The following is a 17,816-nucleotide window of genomic DNA, read 5'->3' as shown; positions in this document are numbered from 1 at the left end:
TTTTTCAGAAATTTCGGCAGAGTCTCCCCTGTAATTGGGCCTATCCACCTACTAGAGTAACACCGAACAACTCCTAACAACACATCCACAACCCAACAAAGCACCACAATATATATATCAATAACACTAATCTCCGCATTACAAACACTGCATTATCATAAATACTTTTCAAGTATAATCCTTTCACATAAATATCTTCAAATATAATTTTTTCGAGATAAATACTTTTCAAATATAAACTTTTCAAATAATTAGCCTTCAAACATAGTTCTTTCAAGATAAATACTTTTCAAGTATAACCCTTTCAAATAAATATCTTCAAATATAGTTCCTTCAAGATAAATACTTTTCAAATATAAACTTTTCAAATCATATCCTTCGAGTATAAGTCACCCTGTGACACCTGAGCATGGAAGATTTGCAGCCCCGAACACAGATATAACCACAGTGGGGAATCTACCGGAATACCGTCCTGTAATCCCTAAATAAATATGCAGTGTTGGGGGATCTCCCGGAATACCGTCCCGTAATCCCAAAATAAATACGCAGTGCTGGGGGATCTCCCGAAATACGTCTGTAGTCCCAATTTAAATATGCAGTGCAGGGGGGTCTTCCGGAATACGTCTGTAGTCCCAAAGTAAATATGCAAGACATGGGGATCTCCCGGAATACGTCCGTAGTCCTAATTTAAATATGTAGTGCAGGGGGATCTCCCGGAATACGTTCGTAGTCCTAAAGTAAATATGCAAGACAAGGGGATCTCCCGGAATACGTCCGTAGTCCCAATTTAAATATGCAGTGCTGAGGGATCTCCCGGAATACGTCTGTAGTCCCAATTTAAATATACAGCGCAAACAACAGAGATAACAACTATAACACGACAGAAACCTCGTAAATCACCACAACGAGTACAAAAACAACAATGACATAAATGCAAAGTACGGCGAGCAAATCAACTCAAGAATTTAACTCACAAGAACGGTATAACTCATTCACAAGAAATAACCACAGTAAAGAATGTTAGGCACAAGGAGAACATCATAACAAGAAAAAACAAAACAAAAATGTAGCAACGATTCCACAATATTCAAGTCAACAATAAGAAGCCAACACGAGTCAAATAGTTCCAAATAATGGCAAGTCAACTAAGATATAGGTTATCTAAACTCCTTTTGAGGTTGAGCAATTACGAGGAAAATTCAACAATTCAAATAAGGATAAGCAACGGAAGATAATCACAACTCCAATTAAGACTAAACAATTATAAGGTGAGAAAACAATGATTTCAATTAAAGATAAGCAGTTATGAAAAAAAAATATAGCACGACGATAGAAGAGGTAAAATCTTTGGTTAAGTCGAATAAGGGTCAAATAGACAGTAAGAGTGAATCCTAAAGCAATTATCTCTAGTCAAAGTATGTAGAGGTGAAACTAGCAAATAGGAATTCAAAAACAATATCATACACAGTGAATATAAGGACATAAGAACCCTAAAAGGCCAACTTTCCACAAATAGGTCCGAGCACGCACTCGTCACCTCGCGTACACAGACTTCAATCAACATAGATAACTCAAATCCTAAGGGGTAGTTCCCCCACACAAGGTTAGGCAAGATACTTACCTCGAGTCAAGCTTAATAAATCCGTAAGAATGCCCTTTCCACGAATATCCGGCTCTGGATGGCCCAAATTTAGCCAAAAGAAATTATATATCATAATTACAACAATAATAGACTCATCTAATTAACGAAATCAACATTTTAACAAAAATTTTGAAATTAACTCAACATCGCCCGTGGGGCCCACTTCTCGGAATCGGGTAAAATCACAAAATATGAACACCTATTCACTCACGAGTCCAACCATATAAGAATTACTCAAATCCGACCACAAATCCCCTTTCAAAACTCAAAATCTTCATTGTAGTAGTTCTAATTTTTCCCAATTTCAACCCCAAAAATCCGAAACTAAATGGAGAAAACAACTATAGATTAATGGAATACAACCAAAAACGAGTTAGGAATCATTACCCCAAAGTTTCCTCTAAAAATCCCTTGAAAAATCGCCAAATTTCGAGCTCTCAAGTCCAAAAACGAAGAATGAAACCAAACCCTTGGATTTCTCTTTTCTGACTAGGCGTGACCGCACCTGCGCATAATTAGCCGCATTTGCGCGACCGCAGGTGTGCACGTCCAAGCTGCACCTGCGCTTCCTCTCGCTTTTGCGCGCCAAAATCCGCATCTGCGGGCATCACAGATGCGGAATTTTCCTCGCACCTGCGACCCCTGGCGCTCCTCCACCTTTCCGCTTCTGTGCTTGCCTCTCCGCATGTGCGCTCTTGCACCTGCGGCCTCTTCACCGCAGGTGCGAAAATACCAGAAGCCTGAAGACTTAGCAACAACACAAATCAAACTTTTAATCTGTTAAGCACCCAAAACTCACTCGAGTCCCCCGAGACCTCAACCAAACATATCAACCAATCGTAAAACACCATACGAACTTTGTCGAGCCCTCAAATCACATCAACTAACGATGAAACTGCGCATCGCACCATGAATCGAACTTATAAATTTCAAATCTTTCAACTTCTAAAACCTGTGCCGAAACCTATCAAATCAACCCGGAATGACGTCAAATTTTGCAGGCAAGTCCTAAATAACATAACAGAGCTGTTCCAACTCTTGGAATCGCATTCCGACCCCGATATCAAAAAGTCCACTTCCGGTCCAACTTCCCAAAAATTTAATTTTCGGCATTTCAAGCTTAATTCCACTACGGACCTCCAAATAATTTTTCGGACACGCTCCTAAGTCCAAAATCACCATACGGAGCTATTGACATCATCAAAATTTCATTCCGGAGTCGTTTGCTCAGAAGTCAACTCTTCGGTCAACTCTTTTTATTTAAGCTTCAAATTAAGGATTGGTCTTTTAATTAAATTCCGAATCTTTAGTAAATCAAACTCGACCACACCTGCGGGTCATAATACATATTGTGAAGCTTCTCGAGACCTTAAGTCACTAAACGGGGCGTAAATTCTTAAAACGACAAGTCGGATCGTTACAATAATTGGAGAGTATAACTGATTTTTAACCAAGAAAAAGTAGTGAGGAATGCAGACTTTATTCTGACAAATACCTGTATTAGGTAATTTATACTCTATGTCTAAAGCATGTCCTGAAGCAGACTTTACCATATGAGTAGTTTTCTTAAAATATTTAGTAGGTACTAAACCTTCTTGTATGCAACTAACATCAGCTCCACTATCAATCATAGCAATATTTATAATAGAAAAACTATTATCAATTAAAATAGTACATTTAATATACCATCTATGAGCAGTAACAATTTGCATCATTCCCAAAAACATATCATGTTGAGAATCAATCTTAATAGGGTTTTCTTCAATATCATTTTTAGAAATACCTTTGTTTTTATCATCAGATTTCTCAGCTGGATTGATTTTCTCAATATGAGTAATCCTATGATCACAAATCATTTGATTTTGTTTAAGAGATTTGATCTCCCTTTTCAAGTTTTCAACTTCAACTTTTAAATCATCAAAAGAAGAATTTCTTGTTGGAGTTGTACTTTTATTTAAAAGACGGTTATTAATCTCTAACAAAGAATAAGGCGTAGAATATTCAAATTCCTTTTTTGAGTTTTCAAAAGGTTTTGAAGAACTTGAACTAGTATTTGCAGCCAAATTTATAACTTTTTCACGAAGTTTATCATCAGTAACTTCTTTTAAAAGTTCTATTACATTATCAGATGTAATAGTTTTGATGTTCAAATCTTGGAACTGAGATTGCAATTTATAAAATTCATCATCATCACAGGTACATGTATTACCTCTGCAAGCTGTACAAGTATTATCAATATTTTTATCATTATAAGATAAATCTAGTAAATCTACTTCAACCTCAGATTCTGACTCAGAATAGTAATAATCAGATTCTGATCCAGAAGTGTATAACAAACCATAAACCTTATCACGTAATTCATCGTCTAGTCCTAAGGTTTTTAGCTTTTGAAGCTTACAATTTGGAGCTATATGGCCAAATTTTCCACATTTATAACACTTAATATCAGCAAGATCTCGCTTAGATCTATTTTTCGTAAATCTAGTAGACTTGCGATGGGCTTTCTTAGCATCACGCTCTTTTTTGGATCTATATCTTGATCTCTTTTTCTTATAAGGACTGTCTGGGTTAGGGTATCTATGATACTTGTGTTTCTTCTTCTTATGAGTAGAAGTCTCGGGTAATCTGAACTGGGTTAAAAAGTCTCCTAATTGAGATTTCTCTTTAAGCTTATCCATCTTAAGCTGTCTGGACAATTTTAACTCATTGCACAGGTTTAACCCTTCCTGTGTTCATATTCCTATTAATTTACCATAGGTATAATCCTTGTACGGAATTTCACCGTAGCTACCTCTTAGAGTTTTTCTAACTCTTTCAGCAAATAAGGAGGGAAGGCCATCTATAAACTTAGTTTTCCAATGGTCGTACTTATTCTCGGGTAATTCCATAACTCTACTCATAAAGGTATCTTTATACCATCTGAATTCACCTAAGGTCCTACATCTAAGACCATTAAGTAGAGTACGAATTGTCTCATGCTGATTGGTAAATCTACCATTGAAATGCTCTAAAATAGTAAGAACAAGGGTATAAACAACATCCTCTCTATTTTTCACAAGAGCCATGCCTAAGTTATCAACCCCTTCGTCAGTAGCTATTGCATTAATAACCATTCCCTTTTCTTTAATAGTCAAATAATTATCCCACCAGCCACGGAGCTGGCGAGTAAAACCTGCAATAATCATTTTGCAAATAGTTCTATCTGTATTTTCACATTTTTACATATAGTTGCATACATAAGTGTCACGACCCAAACTAACCCCTGTCGTGAAGGCGCCTATTGTGGAACTAGGCAAACCGACTCATTTCCAAAACAAACCGATATTTTTCATTTCAAAGATAATTTCAAGGTTATTTAACATAAAACCTCCATTTAAAGAGTTCAAATCAAAGAAAAATAGAAGTGCGGAAAAGAAAAGCCCGACATCGGGGTGTCATTAGTCATGAGCATATACTACAATCTGTCTAACAATATCAAGGCTAACTCAGCCCGAAAAATATCTAAATACAACTAGAGGAAGATAAGAGGGAGAAGAGCAGGGGCTGCGATTGCCAAACAGCTACCTTGCTATCTCCAAGAAACACTGCAACCAGGACACTCAGTAACCGCTACCGTGTCCAGCTATACCTGAATCTGCACACAAGGTGCAGGGAGTAACGTGAGTATGCCAACTCAGTAAGTAACAACAATAAATAATGACTGAGCAGTAGTTACGAGCAATAAAGCATATAACGTTCATCAGGAAATCTCAGTAAAATACCACATGCTTTTAAAATCAGGATTTGAATCAAACATCTCGTTTAAACCAGTTCCAGTAAAAAAAAATCATTTGAAGATATTTTTCCAACAGTTTTTCCAACAAAGGCTCAATGCAAAGGTGAGCAAAAATGATGAAATCATAAACAGCCCCTCGGGAAAAAACATCACTCATATACAGCCCCTCGGGCAAACCTCACAATCACTCGTGCCACTCGGGCATACCTCACAATCACTCTTGCCACTCAGGCATACCTCACAATCACTCTTCCCACTCGGGCATACCTCACAATCACTCATTCCTCCCAATCACTCAGCACTCGGCACTCGCACTCAGTAGGTACCTGCGCTCACTAGGAGTGTGTACCGACTCCGGAGGGGCTCCTTCAGCCCAAGCGCTATAATCTGCACGAATAACTCACGTGCGATAAAAATAAAGTATGCTACATGCGAGCAGCCTCGATCCACACTCATCCTCACAAATCAGGCCCCCGGCCTCACTCAGTCATAAAGTATGCTGCAGGTGGGCAGCCCCAATCCACACTCATCCTCACAAATCAGGACACTCGGGCATTTCAGTAAAACAGGGCATTCAGCCCAAAACATTTATATGCATCAAAATAGAGTCATAAAACTGAGTTATGCGGTAAACAAGTATAAACATGACTGAGTATAGATTTTCAATCAAAAACAGTGAGAAGATAGTAAGAAACAGCCCCTAAGGGTCCAAATAGCATTGGCGCAAGGCCCAAACATTGCATTCAGCCCAATTTACAGAAAATCTTTCTGAAACATATAAGTATCAATGGTTTCAACAAAGTATGCAACTTTACAGTTGCTATGGGGTGGACCAAGTCACAAATCCCCAACAGTGCACGCCCACACGCCCATCACCTAGCATGTGCGTCACTTCAAAATAGTAGAATGATACGAAATTCGGGGTTTCATACCCTCAGGACTAGATTTACAATCGTTACTTACCTCAAACCACGAAATTCTTATCCTGCAATGATCTTGCCTCTGGACTCGGCCTCTAAATGCTCCAAATCTATTCACAATCAGTATAATACCATCAATATATGCTAATGGAATGAATTCCACAAGAAAAGCTTCAAAATTATACCAAAACCCGAAGGTCCACGTCTCGAAATCCGACAAAATTACAAAACTAGAAAGTTCATTCATCAAAATCTGACATCGTTTGGTCCTTCAAATCCTTAAATTACTCTCCAAAAATTACAAGCGCTAATCCCTCATTTCCATAAATTACCATGATTAAAACAATAGGAAATCACCATATGTACAAGTATTAGGGCTCAAGTAACTTACCTCAACGAAATCCCCTTGATTCCCTCTTCAAACCTCTCCCAAAAGCTCCAAAAACCGAGTTGAAATTGTGAGGAATGACCAAAATTCGTGTAGGGTTCTATTTATGGTTTCTGCCCAGGTTTTTCGCACTTGCGGCCATTTTCTCGCACCTGCACTTCCGCATCTGTGCCCCGTGATGCATTTAAAGAAGAGCCCTAACAGGTGGAGCACGGGACGAACTCTGAACTGGAAGGGCACTAAGTGATGAGTGGCCCTGATAAGAACTGTGAGATCCATGGCCAGATGTGTACCCCGATGAAATGGCCGAGCTGACTAAGCATGTCTGAAATGACGACGTCACCGTGCTGGAACTGACCCCCAAAAGGAGCAACGCTAAATCCACCCTGACCACGAGGCCTCTTGGCCTCCCGCTCAACCCTCTCCTGACTGCGAACCATCTCAATCTGCCGAACAATGTCGACAACCTCATCAAAGGTAGCACCCAAAACCCGTTCCCTGGTCATGAGAAACTGTATCTGATAAGTGAGGCCATCAATAAACCTCATGATCCTCTCTCTATCCGTGGGAACCAACCAGATAGCATGACGGGCCAACTCAGAGAATCTCATCTCATACTGCATCACAAACATATCACCCTGGCGGAGCCGCTCAAACTGTCTACGCAACTCTTCTCTGCGGGATCGAGGCACAAACTTCTCCAAAAAGACAACGGAGAACTGCTGCCAAGTAAGGGTTGCTGCGCTAATAGGCCTACGCCTCTCGTAAGTCTCCCACCATCTGAGTGTAGCCCCAGAAAACTAAAAGGTAGTGAATGAGACCCCACAAGTCTCCAAAATACTAGCAGTACGGAGTATCCTCTGACACCTGTCCAAAATGTCCTGAGCATCCTCTCTCTCTGTACCACTGAAAGGTGGTGGCTGAAGTCTCCCAAACCTTTCCAACCTGCAGTGATCATCCTTAGGCATAGCAGGAACCACATAATCTTGAGCAACAGTAACCGGCTGGGCTGGTGGTGCCTCTGGTGTCTAAAGACCCTGAATAACCTGCTCGGGTGTGCGAGCGACGAGAGTTTGAGTGCCTCCCCTTGCCTGAGAAGTGGTTGCGGACGTAGAAATATAGACCGCCTGAGCAAGGCCAGTACACGCTATCAGAATCTGAGCTAGGGCCTCCTGAAGGCCTGGAATCACAATAGGCACAGGTGTGGTCTGAGCTGGTGCATCAACAACTGGAACTTGGTCCTAATCTGGGACAACCAGTAGATCTGTAAGTACTGCCCCAACTGTTGTACGGGCTGTACCTCTTCCCCTACCACGGCCTCTACCGCGGCCTCGGCCTCTCGCGGCCCTGGCTGGTGGTGCTGGTGGCTGGCCCTCCTGACCGGTAGTACGAGTCCTCACCATCTGTGAGAGAATGAAACAAAAGATGTATAATTACTAGAATCAACAAATTCACACGACAAGAATCCAAGAATGTGAAGTTTCCTAAAGGTTCTGCAGCCTCATGAAGATAAGTACAGACGTCTCCCTACCGATCCGCAAGACTCTACTAAACCCGCTCATGACTCGTGAGACCTATGTAACCTAGGCTCTGATACCAATCTATCACGACCCAAACTAACCCCTGTCGTGATGGCGCCTATCATGGAACTAGGCAAGCTGACTCATTTCCAAAACAAACCGATATTTTTTATTTCAAAGATAATTTCAAGGTTATTTAACATAAAACCTCCATTTAAAGAGTTCAAATCAAAGAAAAATAGAAGTGCGGAAAAGAAAAGCCCGACATCGGGGTGTCACTAGTCATGAGCATATATTACAATATGTCTAACAATATCAAGGCTAACTCAGTCCGAAAAATAGCTAAATACAACTAGAGGAAGATAAGAGGGAGAAGAGCAGGGGCTGCGATCGCCAAACAGCTACCTTGCTATCTCCAAGAAAATCTACAACCAGAACACTCAGTAACTGCTGCCGTGTCCAGCTATACCTGAATCTGCGCACAAGGTGCAGGGAGTAACGTGAGTACGCCAACTCAGTAAGTAATAATAATAAATAAAGACTGAGCAGTAGTGACGAGCAATAAAGCATATAACGTTCATCAAGAAATCTCAGTAAAATACCACATGCTTTTAAAATCAGGATTTGAATCAAACATCTCGTTTAAACCCAGTTCCAGTAAAAAAAAATCATTTAAAGAAGAGCCCTAACAGGTGGAGCACGAGACGGACTCTAAACTGGAAGGGCACTAAGTGATGAGTGGCCCTGATGAGAACTATGAGAACCATGTCCAGATGATGCACCCAGATGAAATGGCCGAGCTGACTGAGCCTTTCTAAAATGATGACATCACCATGCTGGAACTGACCCCCAAAAGGAGCACCACTGAATCCACCCTGACCACGAGGCTTCTTGGCCTCCCGCTCAACCCTCTCCTGACCACGAACCATCTCAATCTGCCGAGCAATGTCGACAACCTCATCAAAGGTAGCACCCGAAACCCGTTCCCTGGTCATGAGCAACTGTAGCTGATAAGTGAGGCCATCAATAAACCTCATGATCCTCTCTCTGTCCATGGGAACCAACCAGATAGCATGACGGGCCAACTCATAGAATCGCATCTCATACTGCGTCACAGACATATCACCATGGCGGAGCCACTCAAACTGTCTACGCAACTCCTCTCTGCGGGACTCAGGTACAAAATTCTCCAGAAAAAGAACGGAGAACTGTTGCCAAGTAAGGGGTGCTGCGCCAACAGGCCTATGCCTCTCATAAGTCTCCCACCATCTGAGTGCAGCCCTAGAAAACTGAAAGGTAGTGAATGAGACCCCACAAGTCTCCAAAATACTAGCAGTACGGAATATCCTCCGACACCTGTCCAAAAAGTCCTGAGCATCCTCTCTCTCTGTACCACTGAAAGATGTGGCTGAAGTCTCCCAAACCTCTCCAACCTACGCTGATCATCCTCAGGCATAGCAGGAACCACATAATCCTGAGCAACAACAACCGGCTGGGCTGGTGGTGCTTCCGGTGTCTGAAGTCCCTGAATAACCTGCTCGGGTGTGCGAGTGACGAGAGTCTGAGTGCCTCCCCTTGCCTGAGAAGTGGTTGCGGACGTCAAAATAGAGACCGCCTGAGCAAGGCCAGTACACGCTATCAGAATCTGAGCTAGGGCCTCCTGAAGGCCTCGAATCACAATAGGCACAGGTGGTGTCTGAGATGGTGCATCAACAACTGGAATCTGGTCCTGATATGGGACAACTGGTGGATCTGTAGGTACTGTCCGAGATGCGGTACGGGTTGCACCTCTGCCCCTACCACGGCCTCTACCGCGGCCTCGGCCTCTCGCGGCCCTGGCTGGTGGTACTGGTGGCTGGCCCTCCTGACCGGTAGTACGAGTCCTCACCATCTGTGAGAGAATGAAACAACAAATGTTTAATTACTAGAATCAACAAATTCACACGACAAGAATCCAAGAATGTGAAGTTTCCTAAAGGTTCTGTAGCCTCCTGAAGATAAGTACAGACGTCTCCGTACCGATCCGCAAGACTCTACTAAACCCGCTCATGACTCATGAGACCTATGTAACCTAGGCTCTAATACCAATCTGTCACGACCCAAACTAACCCTTGTCGTGATGGCGCCTATCGTGGAAATAGGCAAGCCGACTCATTTCCAAAACAAACCGATATTTAAAGAGTTCAAATCAAAGAAAAATAGAAGTGCGGAAAAGAAAAGCCCGACATTGGGGTATCACTAGTCATGAGCATATACTACAATCTGTCTAACAATATCAAGGCTAGCTCAGCCCGAAAAATAGCAAAATTCAACTAGAGGAAGATAAGAGGGAGAAGAGCAGGGGCTGCGATCGCCAAACAGCTACCTTGCTATCTCCAAGAAAATCTGCAACCAGAACACTCAGTAACCGCTACCGGGTCCAGCTATACCTGAATCTACACACAAGGTGCAGGGGGTAACGTGAGTACGCCAACTCAGTAAGTAACAACAATAAATAAAGACTGAGCAGTAATGACGAGCAATAAAGCATATAACGTTCATCAGGAAATCTCAGTAAAATACCACATGCTTTTAAAATCAGGATTTGAATCAAACATCTCGTTTAAACCGAGTTCCAGTAAAAAAATCATTTAAAGATATTTTTCCAACAGTTTTTCCAACAAAGGCTCAATGCAAAGGTGAGCAAAAATGATGAAATCATAAACAGCCTCTCGGGCAAAACATCACTCATATACAGCCCCTCGGGCAAACCTCACAGTCACTCGTGCCACTCGGGCATACCTCACAATCATTCTTGCCACTCGGGTATACCTCACAATCACTTTTGCCACTCGGGCATACCTCACAATCACTCATGCTTCCTAGTCACTTAGCACTCGGCACTCGCACTCAGTAGGTACCTGCACTCACTAGGGGTGTGTACAGACTCTGGAGGGGCTCCTTCAGCCCAAGCGCTATAATCTGCACGGACAACTCACGTGCAATAATAATAAAGTATGCTGCAGGCGGGTAACCCCGATCCACACTCATCCTCACAAATCAGGCCCTAGACCTCACTCAGTCATAAAGTATGCTGCAGGCGGGCAGCCCTGATCCACACTCATCCTCACAAATCAGGCCACTCGGGCATATCAGTAAAATAGGGCATTCGGCCTAAAACATTTATATGCATCAAAATAGAGTCATAAAATTGAGTTATACGGTAAATAAGTATAAACATGACTGAGTATAGATTTTCAATCGAAAACAGTGAGAGGATGGTAAGAAACAGCCTCTAAGGGTCCAAACAGCATTGGCGCAAGTCCCAAACATTGCATTCAGCCCAATTTACAGAAAATCTTTCTAAAACATATAAGTATCAATGGTTTCAACAAAGTATGCAACTTTATAGTTGCTACGGTACGGACCAAGTCACAAGTCCCCAACAGTGCACGCCCACACGCCCGTCACCTAGCATGTGTTTCACTTCAAAATAGTAGAATGATACAAAATCCGGGGTTTCATACCCTCAGGACTAGATTTACAATCGTTACTTACCTCAAACCGGTCAAATCTCTATCCCGCAATGATCTTGCTTCTGGACTCGACCTCCAAATGCTCCAAATCTATTCACAATCAGTATAATACCATCAATATACACTAATGGAATGAATTACAAAAGAAAAGCTTCAAAATTAGACCAAAACCCGAAATTGACTCAAACCCGACCCCCGGGGCCACGAATCGAAATCTGACAAAATTTACAAAACTAGAAATATCATTCACTCACGAGTCTAACCATACCAAATTCTTCAAAATCCGACATCGTTTGGTCCTTCAAATCCTTAAACTACTCTAAAAATATTCCAAGCCCTAACCCCTCATTTCCACAAATTACCATGATTAAAACAACGGGAAATCGCCATATATACAAGTATTAGGGCTCAAGTAACTTACCTCAACGAAATCCCCTTGATTCCCTCTTCAAACCTCTCACAAAAGCTCCAAAAACCGAGTTGAAATTGTGAAGAATGACCAAAATTCGCAAAGGGTTCTATTTATGGTTTCTGCCAAGGTTTTTCGCACCTGTGGCCATTTTCTCGCACCTGCGCTTCCGCATCTGCGGACACTGGTGCGCACCTGTGCAACTCACTTAATCACAAAGATTCCGCATCTGTGGACCTCTTCCTCGCACCTGCGGTCCCAGGTGCGCATCTGCGAAACCAGTCCAAACGCCTCATCTCCGTATTTGCGCTCAAGGCCTCGCACCTGCGGGCTCGCAGATGCGGCCAATTCTTCGCACCTGCGTTCCCAACCTTGGCCCAGCGTCTCCTGTACCTGCGCACTCCCCTCGCGCACCAGCGGCCTCGCACTTGCGACCCTTTCTTCCGCAGGTGCGGAAATAGCAGAAGCAACAGCTCTAGCTACAAATTTCAAACTTCAACAAATTCGTTAACCGCCCGGAATCACCCCGAGGCCCTCGAAACCTCAACCAAAAATACCTACAAATCATATATCAACATACCAACTTAGTCGAACCTTTGAATCATTCAAAACAACATCAAATCATCAAATTACCGTGGGATTCAAGCCTAAGAACTTGTAAATTTCCAAATTCGGCAACCGATGCCAAAACCAACCAAACCATGTCCGAATGACCTCAAATTTTGCACACACGTCACAAATGACACTAGGAACCTACTCCAACTTCTGGAATTTCATTCGGACCCCGATATCAAATTTTCCACTGCCGACTAAAATCGTCAAATTTCCAATTTTGCCAATTCAATCCTAATTCTACCACGGACCTCCAAATTATATTCCGAACGCACTCCTAAGTCCAAAGTCACCTAACGGAGCTAACGGAACCATCAGAATTCAAATCCGAGATCTTTTACACATAGGTCAACATCCGGTTGACTTTTCCAACTTAAGTTTCTACTTAAGAGACTACGTGTCTCAATTCACTTTGAAACTAACCCGATATAACATAATACAGCTGAATAACACAAAAGAAGTAGAAATGGGGAAAATGGGGCTATAACTCTCGAAACGACCGGCCGGGTCGTTACAATAAGCATTCTATGTTCAAGAATAGTCAATTGTCTATCAGTCAAACTATTAAGATTCCATTCATAAATCTCGGAACCACTGTAAGATGTATTAGTCTGATTCCAATCTCGTTCTTCTATTAAGACATCTTGAGGAGTAGGATGATCGTAATAATAAGTTTGCATTCTGGGTTTATCAGCATGCTTACTATTCTTTTTGGGATAACCTCTGAGTTTATTAAACTGTGACCAAACTTCATTTTTATAATTAAAAGTAGTATCTATTTTATGAGCAAAATCTTTTGATAAATCAATAGGTTTGATATTCAAACCGGATAACTTTTTATCAAGAAGTTCTTCTAAATCATTTAAAGATTTGAATTTAAAATCCTGAATCTCAGGGGGTCTTTGAACACGAGTAAGAACAATTTGGGGCTCTGATTTGCTTCCAGACGTATAGGCAATATCATTTATCTTATTGCTAGTACTCATTTCTTTTATTAAAACTGTCAATTCATCAAGTTTTTTTATCAAGAAAACTGATGTGTTCACCCAAAACTTTAACATATAAACTCAAATAATTATTTTGAGAAATCAAATTATTAATTTCTGCGATGCTGACTGCAGCAACATCTTCATCAATAAATTTTTGAAATACAGTAAACGTAATACCTGTATTATTAGGTAAAACAAAAGGTGCTTGAGGAGGGTATATGGCTTTAGTAATGTTGCCACTCCCATATTTATAAGATCTTTCTAAAATTTTTATATAAAGTGATAAATAGGTGGTTAATTATGGCAGGCTCAATTAGCCTCCTTTGATTTCGAAATTCAATACAAAAGGGAATTGATAACTCTCTGCCAGATTTCTTATCTCGTGAATATTTGCAGGATGGAAATCCCATGGGGCAGAGGTAGAGGTAGGGGAAGGGGAAGATCATCCCCACATTCCCAAGGGAGAACATCCCCTTCAGGATCGTCATACAGATCCACATCAAACTCCCCAGTTATACAAATGGGAAGAAGGAGCTTAACTAATGAGAAGATATCTCTTAGAGAAGAATCCTCAACTGGACCATCTATTCACCTGGAAGATATTCCAGAGGATAGTCCGTTATACGCACACTTGCAGGCATATTTGACTGCTCAAAAGCAAAGTGATACTTTTGCTTCAATTACAAAAGAGGACAATGATGATATCAAGTCCTATGAGAAATTGCTTAAAAAAGAAATGATATTTCTTTTAGAAAATATGGATATTCCGAGGAAAGAAGAACCATGGAAGATATTCCAAAGGTATTTGATAAATGGATTATATTATCCGGGTGAGTCATACAAAACCCGTTCTTATTATGAGACCATTCTCACCAATACAGGCAGTGCAGAATTTCAGCACTTTTCTGGTTATATCACAGACGAGAATATTTATAACTTCTCGAAAATCATTATCAAACATATTATATCTCTTGAAGATTGGGGTATATCTATAATGAAAGAAAGGCAGATAAGACTTAATAAATCTCGTATGAATTTTACCTATTGGGATTATATCCAGGCCTATGATAAAGTGCTCTACTACAATAATGATAGACATAAGTACACTTGGTTTATAAAAGTATGTGCAAAGTTATTTGCAGAACCTATTCCTAATTGGTTTCTAAACTGGTGGTCATACCACGGTCCGACATTCAAGATATTACCTGATCCATTTCTTATGTTATACAAAAAATGGACAAAAGTTTCACCAATGATAAACGAGTTATACCACACAGATCATATCTGTTACTTAGAAAAGATTGACCAGATATATTTCTTTTTAGAATTTTCTATTTCTTGGATTCATAAATGGACTCCAGAAGTAGGATTCACTGAGAAACAGATTCCTTGTTTATACAGAACCTTTTATAATAATTTCTGGGATAAACTGATGAAAACGGATACCAAAACAAAGACGTTATACGGTCAAGAACTCTTGGATTCCATTAAAACAAAAATTTAAGAATATTCCAGCAACCCTTAGAAAGAGAAAATTGACGATAGCTCAGTTCGACACATTGCCAGAAAGATCTCCTTTCAAGAAGGGGATAAAGAAGAAATGATTAATGACTATTTGGAAGAAGTAAAAAGAAATTTGCTTCGTTCTATCAATCAATATGAGAAATCAGACACTTCAACAGTAGATAGACTGTGAAGCCGCCGGACCCAGCCGCTGGACCCCACTCAACAGTAGATAGACTATTTCAACAGTAAAAACATTGTTCATCAACAGTAGAAACACTATTCATCAACAGTAGAAACACTACTTTGTACTGTAGAAATACTGTACAGGGACCCAGTATGTGGGACCCTTTTTACTGTTTAAAGATTCTTTTTATTTTTCTATTTATACGTTCATTCTTTTAGAGAGAAAGGGCGGAAGCCAAAAATTCTCTCTCTTAAATCTCTCTTCTCTCAATTGTAAGTACTACTCTGTAATCGAAGATAAAGTAAATAAAATCTCAAGTTCTTCGTATACAGGCCTTGCATCCCGGCCTCATAAGGTATTTATTTTCTTACTTATAGTATTTCTTCTAGTCTCTCCTCTCTGGCCGTGACTATGTTCGGCTAAGAGACTTCATATCTATGTTGAATATCTAACTTCTCTCCTATATAAACCATGAAAGATCTGGCCTATATCTAAATATACATGAGTTTTATATATAGTATTTTGACTTGGTTTCGAGATGGTGGTATAGTCTAATATAACACTACTCTTATTGACTTTGCCTTAGTGGCTCCGTCTAGCCAGCCGTGAACCTTAGCCCGTTAAATGAGTTGAAAAGGGCATCTTCTTTCACGGTTAGAACTGCTAGATACATGGGCTCAATAAGAGTATGTATTATATTAGGACAGACCCCTTGCTTGAGTAAAAGGTTAGACCTTCCATACAGTCATTAAACTATATAAAATATTCTTGTATATTTCGATTCTTATATCCTTACTGATTGTGCGGATTACCGCCAGTCTTTAAACATAAGGATACTGAATTAGCTAGATTGGGTACTCTCAATCGTGTTAAATTAGAGATCTTTAACTGGTGGAAACCTCGGTGGACATATAATGGTCAGAAGAGGTGTGAAATAATTCCAGTTCCCGATAAATCGGTGATCTCTGTTTTAGCGAGCTTGAGAAGGCCGCACGACCATTGGAAAGCTAAGTTTATAGATAGCCTTCCCTCCTTATTTGCTGAAAGAGTTAGAAAAACTCTAAGAGGTAGCTACAGTGAAATTCCATACAAGGATTATACCTATGGTAAATTAATAGGAATATGCACACATGAAGGGTTAAACGTGTGCAATGAGTTAAAATTGTCCAGACAACTTAAGATGGATAAGCTTAAAGAGAAATCTCAATTAGGAGACTTTTGCACCCAGTTCGGATTACCCGAGACTTCTACTCATAAGAAGAAGAAACACAAGTATCATAGATACTCTAACCCAGACAATCCTTATAAGAAAAAGAGATCAAGATATAGATCCAAAGAAGAGCGTGATGCTAAGAAAGCCCATCGCAAGTCTACTAGATTTACGAAAAATAGATCTAAGCGAGATCTTGCTGATATCAAGTGTTATGAATGTGAAATATTTGGCCATATAGCTCCAAATTGTAAGCTTCAAAAGCTAAAAACCTTAGGACTAGACGATAAGTTACGTGATAAGGTTTATGGTTTGTTATACACTTCTGGATCAGAATCTGATTATTATTATTCTGAGTCAGAATCTGAGGTTGAAGTAGATTTACTTAATTTATCTGATAGTGATAGAAATATTGATAATACTTGTACAGCTTGAAGAGATAATACATGTACCTATGATGATGATGAATTTTATAAATTGCAATATCAGTTCCAAGATTTGAACATGAAAACTATTACATATGATAATGTTATAGAACTTTTAAAAGAAGTTACTGATGATAAACTTCGTGAAAAAATTATAAATTTGGCTGCAAATACTAGTTCAAGTTCTTCAAAACCTTTTGAAAACTCAAAAAAGGAATTTGAATATTCTACGCCTTATTCTTTGTTAGAGGTTAATAACCGTCTTTTAAATAAAAGTACAACTCCAGCAAGAAATTCTTCTTTTGATGATTTAAAAGTTGAAGTTGAAAACTTGAAAAGGGAGATAAAATCTCTTAAACAAAATCAAATGATTTGAGATCATAGGATTACTCAGATTGAGAAAATCAATTCTCCAGCTGAGAAATCAGATGATAAAAATAAAGGTATTTCTAAAAATGATATTGAAGAAAACCCTATTAAGATTGATTCTCAACATGATATGTTTTTGGGAATGATGCAAATTGTTACTGCTCATAGATGGTATATTAAATGTACTATTTTAATTGATAATAGTTTTTCTATTATAAATATTGCTATGATTGATAGTGGAGCTGATGTTAGCTGCATACAAGAGGGTTTAGTACCTACTAAATATTTTCAGAAAATTACTCATATGGTAGAGTCTTGTGATGACCCAAAATATCATTTTTAAATTTAATAA

General features: G+C 40.0%; 1 pseudogene; it reads right to left on the bottom strand.

Moving 5' to 3' along the window:
• LOC142180112 (uncharacterized) overlaps positions 1–13,767 on the bottom strand; it is a 223,071-nt pseudogene extending 209,304 nt beyond the window's left edge.
• Between the last annotated feature and the right edge of the window lie 4,049 nt (positions 13,768–17,816).

The sequence above is a fragment of the Nicotiana tabacum genome, chromosome 4 (assembly GCF_000715075.1).
Source record: "Nicotiana tabacum cultivar K326 chromosome 4, ASM71507v2, whole genome shotgun sequence".
Classification (NCBI taxonomy): Eukaryota; Viridiplantae; Streptophyta; class Magnoliopsida; order Solanales; family Solanaceae; genus Nicotiana; species Nicotiana tabacum.
This window is presented reverse-complemented; position numbering and strand designations above follow the sequence as displayed.